This window comes from Oncorhynchus gorbuscha, linkage group LG10 (assembly GCF_021184085.1).
Source record: "Oncorhynchus gorbuscha isolate QuinsamMale2020 ecotype Even-year linkage group LG10, OgorEven_v1.0, whole genome shotgun sequence".
NCBI lineage: Eukaryota > Metazoa > Chordata > Actinopteri > Salmoniformes > Salmonidae > Oncorhynchus > Oncorhynchus gorbuscha.
The window spans coordinates 10,428,775-10,436,274 of NC_060182.1; the positions used below are offsets into that span (position 1 = coordinate 10,428,775).

The 7,500-nt window shown below is 50.1% G+C and overlaps 1 protein-coding gene across 1 annotated transcript in view; it reads left to right on the top strand.

Moving 5' to 3' along the window:
- Positions 1-7,500, top strand: part of LOC124045532 (kelch domain-containing protein 8B-like) — a 175,373-nt gene that overhangs the window by 165,306 nt on the left and 2,567 nt on the right. The gene's annotated exons all lie outside the window — the stretch shown is intronic.

Below are 7,500 nucleotides of genomic sequence, written 5' to 3' on the forward strand. Positions count from 1 at the left end.
GGTTGTAGGTAGGTAGATGTAGGAGAGGAAGATGGGTTGTAGGGTAGGTAGGAGAGGGAGATGGGTTGTAGGTAGGTAGGAGAGGAAGATGGGTTGTAGGTAGGTAGATGTAGGAGAGGAAGATGGGTTGTAGGTAGGTAGATGTAGGAGAGGAAGATGGGTTGTAGGTAGGTGTAGGAGAGGAGATGGGTTGTAGGTAGATGTAGGAGAGGAAGATGGGTTGTAGGAGGTAGATGTAGGAGAGGAAGATGGGTTGTAGGTAGGTAGGTAGATGTAGGAGAGGGGTTGTAGATGGGTTGTAGGTAGGTAGATGTAGGAGAGGAAGATGGGTTGTAGGTAGGAAGGAAGATGGGTTGTGGGAGGAAGATAGGTAGGTGTAGGAGAGGAAGATGGGTTGTAGGTAGGTAGGTAGGAGAGGGAGATGGGTTGTAGGTAGGTAGATGTAGGAGAGGAGATGGGTTGTAGGTAGGTAGATGTAGGAGAGGGAGATGGGTTGTAGGTAGGTAGATGTAGGAGAGGGAGATGGGTTGTAGGTAGGTAGATGTAGGAGAGGAAGATGGGTTGTAGGTAGGTAGGTGTAGGAGAGGAAGATGGGTTGTAGGTAGGTAGATGTAGGAGAGGGAGATGGGTTAGGTGGGGAGAGGGAGATGGGTTGTAGGTAGGTAGATGTAGGAGAGGAAGATGGGTTGTAGGTAGGTAGATGTAGGAGAGGAGGGTTGTAGGTAGGTAGATGTAGGAGAGAGGAGATGGGTTGTAGGTAGGTAGGAGAGGAGATGGGTAGGTAGAGGGAGATGGGTTGTAGGTAGGTAGATGTAGGAGAGGAAGATGGGTAGGTAGGTAGATGTAGGAGGAAGATGGGTAGGTGGGTAGGAGAGGAAGATGGGTTGTAGAGGTAGGTGTAGGAGAGGAAGATGGGTTGTAGGTAGGTAGATGTAGGAGAGGGAGATGGGGTAGGTAGATGTAGGAGAGGAGATGTTGTAGGTAGGTAGATGTAGGAGAGGGAGATGGGTTGTAGGTAGGTAGGTGTAGGAGAGGAAGATGGGTTGATGTAGGTGGGTAGGTAGATGTAGGAGAGGGGAGATGGGTTGTAGGTAGGTAGATGTAGGAGAGGAAGATGGGTTGTAGGTAGGTAGATGTAGGAGGGAGATGGGTTGTAGGTAGGTAGATGTAGGAGAGGGGAGATGGGTTGTAGGTAGGTAGGTAGATGGGTTGTAGGTGGGTAGGTAGATGTAGGAGAGGAAGATGGGTTGTAGGTAGGTAGATGTAGGAGAGGAAGATGGGTTGTAGGTAGGTAGATGTAGGAGAGGAAGATGGGTTGTAGGTAGGTAGATGTAGGAGAGGAAGATGGGTTGTAGGTAGGTAGATGTAGGAGAGAAGATGGGTTGTAGGTAGGTAGATGTAGGAGAGGAAGATGGGTTGTAGGTAGGTAGATGTAGGAGAGGAAGATGGGTTGTGGTAGGTAGATGTAGGAGAGGAAGATGGGTTGTAGGTAGGTAGATGTAGGAGAGGAGATGGGTTGTAGGTAGGTAGATGTAGGAGGGAAGATGGGTTGTAGGTAGATGTAGGAGAGGAAGATGGGTTGGTAGGTAGATGTAGGTAGATGTAGGAGATGGGAGAGGAAGATGGGTTGTAGGTAGGTAGATGTAGGAGAGGGAAGATGGGTTGTAGGTAGGTAGATGTAGGAGAGGAAGATGGGTTGTAGGTAGGTAGATGTAGGAGAGGAAGATGGGTTGTAGGTAGGTAGATGTAGGAGAGAAGATGGGTTGTAGGTAGGTAGATGTAGGAGAGGAAGATGGGTTGTAGGTAGGTAGATGTAGGAGAGGAAGATGGGTTGTAGGTAGGTGTAGATGTTGTAGGTAGGTAGGTGTAGGAGAGGGAGATGGGTTGTAGGTAGGTAGATGTAGGAGAGGAAGATGGGTTGTAGGTAGGTAGATGTAGGAGAGGAAGATGGGTTGTAGGTAGGTAGATGTAGGAGAGGGAGATGGGTTGTAGGTAGGTAGATGTAGGAGAGGAAGATGGGTTGTGGGTAGGTAGATGTAGGAGAGGAGATGGGTTGTAGGTAGGTAGATGTAGGAGAGGGAGATGGGTTGTAGGTAGGTAGATGTAGGAGAGGAGATGGGTTGTGGGTAGGTAGGTAGGTGTAGGAGGGGAGATGGGTTGTAGGTAGGTAGATGGGAGAGGAAGATGGGTTGTAGGTAGGTAGATGGGTTGTAGGTAGGTAGATGTAGGAGAGATGGGTTGTGGGTAGGTAGATGTAGGAGAGGAAGATGGGTTGTAGGAGGTAGATGAAGGAAGATGGGTTGTGGGTAGGTAGGTAGATGTAGGAGAGGAAGATGGGTTGTAGGTAGGTAGATGTAGGAGAGGAAGATGGGTTGTAGGTAGGTAGATGTAGGAGAGGAAGATGGGTTGTAGGTAGGTAGATGTAGGAGAGGAAGATGGGTTGTGGGTAGGTAGGTGTAGGAGAGGAAGATGGGTTGTAGGTAGGTAGGAGGAGAGGAGATGGGTTGTGGGTAGGTAGGTGTAGGAGAGGAAGATGGGTTGTGGGTAGGTAGATGTAGGAGAGGAAGATGGGTTGTGGGTAGGTAGGTAGGAGAGGAGATGGGTTGTGGGTAGGAGAGGAGGAGATGGGTTGTAGGTAGGTAGGTGTAGGAGAGGAAGATGGGTTGTGGGTAGGTAGGTGGGTTGGGTTGTGGGTAGGTAGGTAGGAGAGGGAGATGGGTTGTGGGTAGGTAGGTGTAGGAGAGGAATGGGTTGTGGGTAGGTGATGTAGGAGAGGAGATGGGTTGTGGGTAGGTAGGTGTAGGAGAGGGGAGATGGGTTTGGTAGGCAGGTAGAGGAGAGGAGATGGGTTGTGGGTAGGTAGGTGTAGGAGAGGAAGATGGGTTGTGGGTAGGTAGATGTAGGAAGGGATGGGTTGTGGGTAGGTAGGTGTAGGAGAGGAGATGGGTTGTGGGTAGGTAGGTGGGTGGGTTGTGGGTAGGTAGGTGTAGGAGAGGAAGATGGGTTGGAGGTAGGTAAGGAGAGGGAAGATGGGTTGTGGGTAGGTGTAGGAGAGGAGGATGGGTTGTGGGTAGGTAGGTAGGATGGGTTGTGGGTAGGTAGAGGAAGATGGGTTGTGGGTAGGTAGGTGTAGGAGAGGAGATGGGTTGTGGGTAGGTAGGTAGATGTAGGAGAGGAAGATGGGTTGTGGGTAGGTAGGTAGGAGAGGGAGATGGTTTTGGGTAGGTAGAGGAAGATGGGTTGTGGGTAGGTAGGTAGGTGGGTTGTGGGTAGATGTAGGAGAGGAGAGAGGTGGGTTGTGGGTAGGTAGGTGTAGGAGAGGGGTTGTGGGTAGAGGTGGGTTTGTGGGTAGGTAGGTGTAGGAGAGGAGATGGGTTGTGGGTAGGTAGATGGGTTGTGGGTAGGTAGGTAGGATGGGTTGTGGGTAGGTAGGTGTAGGAGAGGAAGATGGGTTGGTAGGTAGGTAGATGTAGGAGAGGAAGATGGGGTTGTAGGTAGGTAGGTGTAGGAGGGTAGGTAGGTGTAGGAAGGGTTGTGGGTATGGGTTGGGTTGTGGGTAGGTAGGTAGATGTAGGAGAGGGAGATGGGTTGTAGGTGAGGAGAGGGTGATGGGTTGTGGGTAGGTAGGTGTAGGAGAGGGAGATGGGTTGTGGGTAGGGTGTAGGAGGGAGATGGGTTAGGTAGGTAGGGAAGATGGGTTGTGGGTAGAGGTGTAGGAGAGGGAGATGGGTTTGGGTAGGTATGGGAGAGGAAGATTGTGTGGGTAGGTAGGTAGAGAGGAGATGGGTTGTGGGTAGGTAGGTGATAGGAAGAAGATGGGTAGGTGGTGGGAGAGGAAGATAGGGTGGAGAGGAGATGGGTTGTGGGTAGGTAGGTAGGTAGGAGAGGGAGATGGGTTGGTGGGTAGGTAGGTAGGTAGGTTGGTAGGTAGGTAGGAGAGGGTGATGGGTTGTGGGTAGGTAGGTAGGTGGGTTGTGGGTAGGTAGGTAGGTAGGTAGGGAGATGGGTTGTGGGTAGGTAGGTGGTAGAGGTGTAGGAGAGGAGATGGGTTGTGGGTAGGAGAGGAAGATGGGATTTGTGGGTAGGTAGGTGTAGGAGAGGGAAGGTAGGTAGGTGGGTGGGTTGTGGGTAGGTAGGTAGGAGAGGAAGATGGGTTTGGGGTAGGTATATGTGGGTTGGAGAGGGAGATGGGTTGTGGTAGTAGGTAGGTGTAGGAGGAGAGGGAGATGGGTTGTGGGTAGGTAGGTGTAGGAAAAGGAGCTGGGTTGTGGGTAGGTAGGTAGGTGTAGGAGAGGGAGATGGGTTGTGGGTAGGTAGGTGTAGGAGAAGGAGCTGGGTTGTGGGTAGGTAGGTAGGTAGGTAGGTAGGTAGGTAGGTAGGTAGGTAGGTAGGTAGGTAGGTAGGTAGGTAGGTAGGTAGGTAGGTAGGTGTAGGAGAGGGAGTTGGGTTGTGGGTGGGTTGTGGGTAGGTAGGTAGGGTAGGTAGGTAGGGTGTAGGAGAGGGGAGATGGGTTGTGGGTAGGAGCTGGGTTGTGGGTAGGTAGGTAGGTGTAGGAGAGGGAGATGGGTTGTGGGTAGGTAGGTGTAGGAGAAGGAGCTGGGTTGTGGGTAGGTAGATGTAGGAGAGGGAGATGGGTTGTGGGTAGGTAGGTGTAAGAGAGGGAGATGGGTTTGGGTAGGTAGGTGTAGGAGAGGGAGATGGGTTTTGGGTAGGTAGGTAGGTGTTGGAGAGGGAGCTGGGTTGTGGGTAGGCAGGTAGGTGTAGGAGAGGGAGATGGGTTGTGGGTAGGTAGGTGTAGGAGAGGGAGATGGGTTGTAGGTAGGTAGGTGTAGGAGAGTGAGATGGGTTGTGGGTAGGTAGGTAGATGTAGGAGAGGGAGATGGGTGGTGGGTAGTTAGATGTAGGAGAGGGAGATGGGTGTGGGTAGGTAGGTAGATGTAGGAGAGGGAGATGGGTTGTGGGTAGGTAGGTAGGTGTAGGAGAGGGAGATGGGTTGTGGGTAGTTACATGTAGGAGAGGGAGATGGGTTGTGCGTATGTAGATGTAGGAGAGGGAGCTGGGTTGTGGGTAGGTAGGTGTAGGAGAGGGAGCTGTGGGTAGGTAGGTAGGTGTAGGAGAGGGAGATGGGTTGTGTGGGTAGGTAGATGTAGGAGAGGGAGCTGGGTTTGGGTAGGTAGGTGTAGGAGAGGGAGATGGGTTGTGGGTAGGTAGGTGTAGGAGAGGGAGATGGGTTGTGGGTAGGTAGGTAGGTGTAGGAGAGGGAGCTGTGTTGTGGGTTGATAAGCAGGTGACTACGCATTGTTTAACTGGGCTAGAAATCAAAGACCCGACGGGAAGCTTTGCGCGCCAAGCGAAGGAGCATTTTTTTGGTGCACGGCGCCATGCTGGAGCATGTTCCTGTGAAGGAGGGGGAAAAAAGGAGCGGGTCTGAGCAGCGCCCTGATTGCTGTGAAAAGAGGACTCAGATCCTCCACTTTCTTCTCTCCAGCAATTATTAGAACAATAGCAACTCCCCCCCTCTCGTCCATATCATCTGCAGCTCAGTGAGGGTCTCCATGGAAACCAGAACAACTTAGCAGCGGCTGGTAATGTCTAATGACAGGGATCCTGAGGCTAACGGAGAGAAAACTGACTTTGACTGACCCTCTGAAAGATATGAAGAGGGGCGGACTGGGACCAGATATCGGCCCAGGTATTTCTAACACACCGGCCCATTTTTGTTCTAGAGGCCCCCATTATTATCCAGATAATTATACGTTTTGCGCAAGAAACCCAAGTTCGTCAGACCTACTGGGCTAAAAATGGACCAGACCATCTGGCATTTGCCTGAAATGCCAGATGGCCAGTCCGCCCTTGGATTTGAGATAAATCAATGTGTGTGTTAGAGGGGGAGTACAGAATGTGTGATTTTTAGAGCTTTGTTTTTTAGTTAAATTCAAGTTTAAATGATATTTTGCCCAGTAGATTTTCTAGGTGTTTCTTACTGAGTACAGTGAACAGTACTCCCTCAGCCATCTGTATGGATGCAACATACTGCATTATTCCACCTGTTGCTCTGCGACTGACAGGTAGATCACATGACTACCCCAGACAGACAGACTGACTGACAGCTCCCCTGCTTAAGACAGCATTCCCCTGGATCCCTAGTCTTAGACAAATGCCTGTCTTATCATTGAGTATATAACCTAACCTTTGTTTACAATACCACTTACATGCCTATCGTCAGTGTATATGTTTTCAGTTTTAGTGTGTAATTCCGGAAGTGTTTTGTGTGTGTGTGTGTGTGTGTGTGTGTGTGTGTGTGTGTGTGTGTGTGTGTGTGTGTGTGTGTGTGTGTGTGTGTGTGTGTGTGTGTGTGTGTGTGTGTGTGTGTGTGTGTGTGTGTGTGTGTGTGTGTGTGTGTGTGTGTGTGTGCTCATGTGTGACAGACTGAAAGTGATTGACTGTGTTTCCACATTGCCAAAGGTAGTGTAATTGTGTTAGTTTAATCATGTGTGACTGACCAACAGACCAGTCAGAGTGATGGAGAAGCTGTGAGACACAGTCACAGTAATGATGTGGCTGTTAGGGGCTCCCTACACACCTGCCCTTTTCTGCCCCTCTCTCGCGCCCGGCTGTGACTAACACACCTGTGTTCTACCCCTCTCTCTTCAATGTTAGCTCAACTGTGAAGTCATGTATGTCACATTTTCATGTTAAGGAGAGATTACAGTGCATTTGGGAAGCTATTCAGACCTCTTGACTTTTTCCACATTTTGTTACGTTACAGCCTTATTCTAAAATGGATTAAATAAAAAAATGTTCCTCATCAATCTACACATAATACCCCATAATGACAAAGTGAAAACAGGTTTTTAGAAATCTTTGCAAATTGATTAAAAATTAAAAACACAAATGTACTTATTTACATAAGTATTCAGACCCTTTGCTCTGAGACTTGAAATTGAGCTCAGGTGCATCCTCAGGTGCATCCTCAGGTGCATCCTCAGGTGCATCCTCAGGTGCATCCTCAGGTGCATTTGGACAAATCGGGGGAGAAGGGCCTTGGTCAGGTAGGTGGCCAAGGACCCAATGGTCACTGACTGAGCTCAAAAGTTCCTCTGTGGAGATGGGAGAACCTTCCAGAAGGACAACCAACTCTGCAGCATTCCACCAATCAGACGAAAGCCACTCCTCAGTAAAAGGCAAAACTCCCGCTTGGAGTTTGCAAAAAGGCACCTAAAGGACTCTGACGATGAGAAACAAGATTCTCTGGTCTGATGAAAACAAAATTGAACTCTTTGGCCTGAATGCCAAACGTCACGTCTGGAGGAAAGCACAGAGATCCTTGATGAAAACCTGCTCCAGAGCACTCAGGACCTCAGACTGGGGCGAAGGTTCACCTTCCAACAGGACAGGACACTGACCCTAAGCACACAGCCAAGACAACGCAGGAGTGGCTTCAGGACAAGTGGACAGGAGTTGGGAAGGAGTTGCCCAGCCAGAGCCCGGACTTGAACC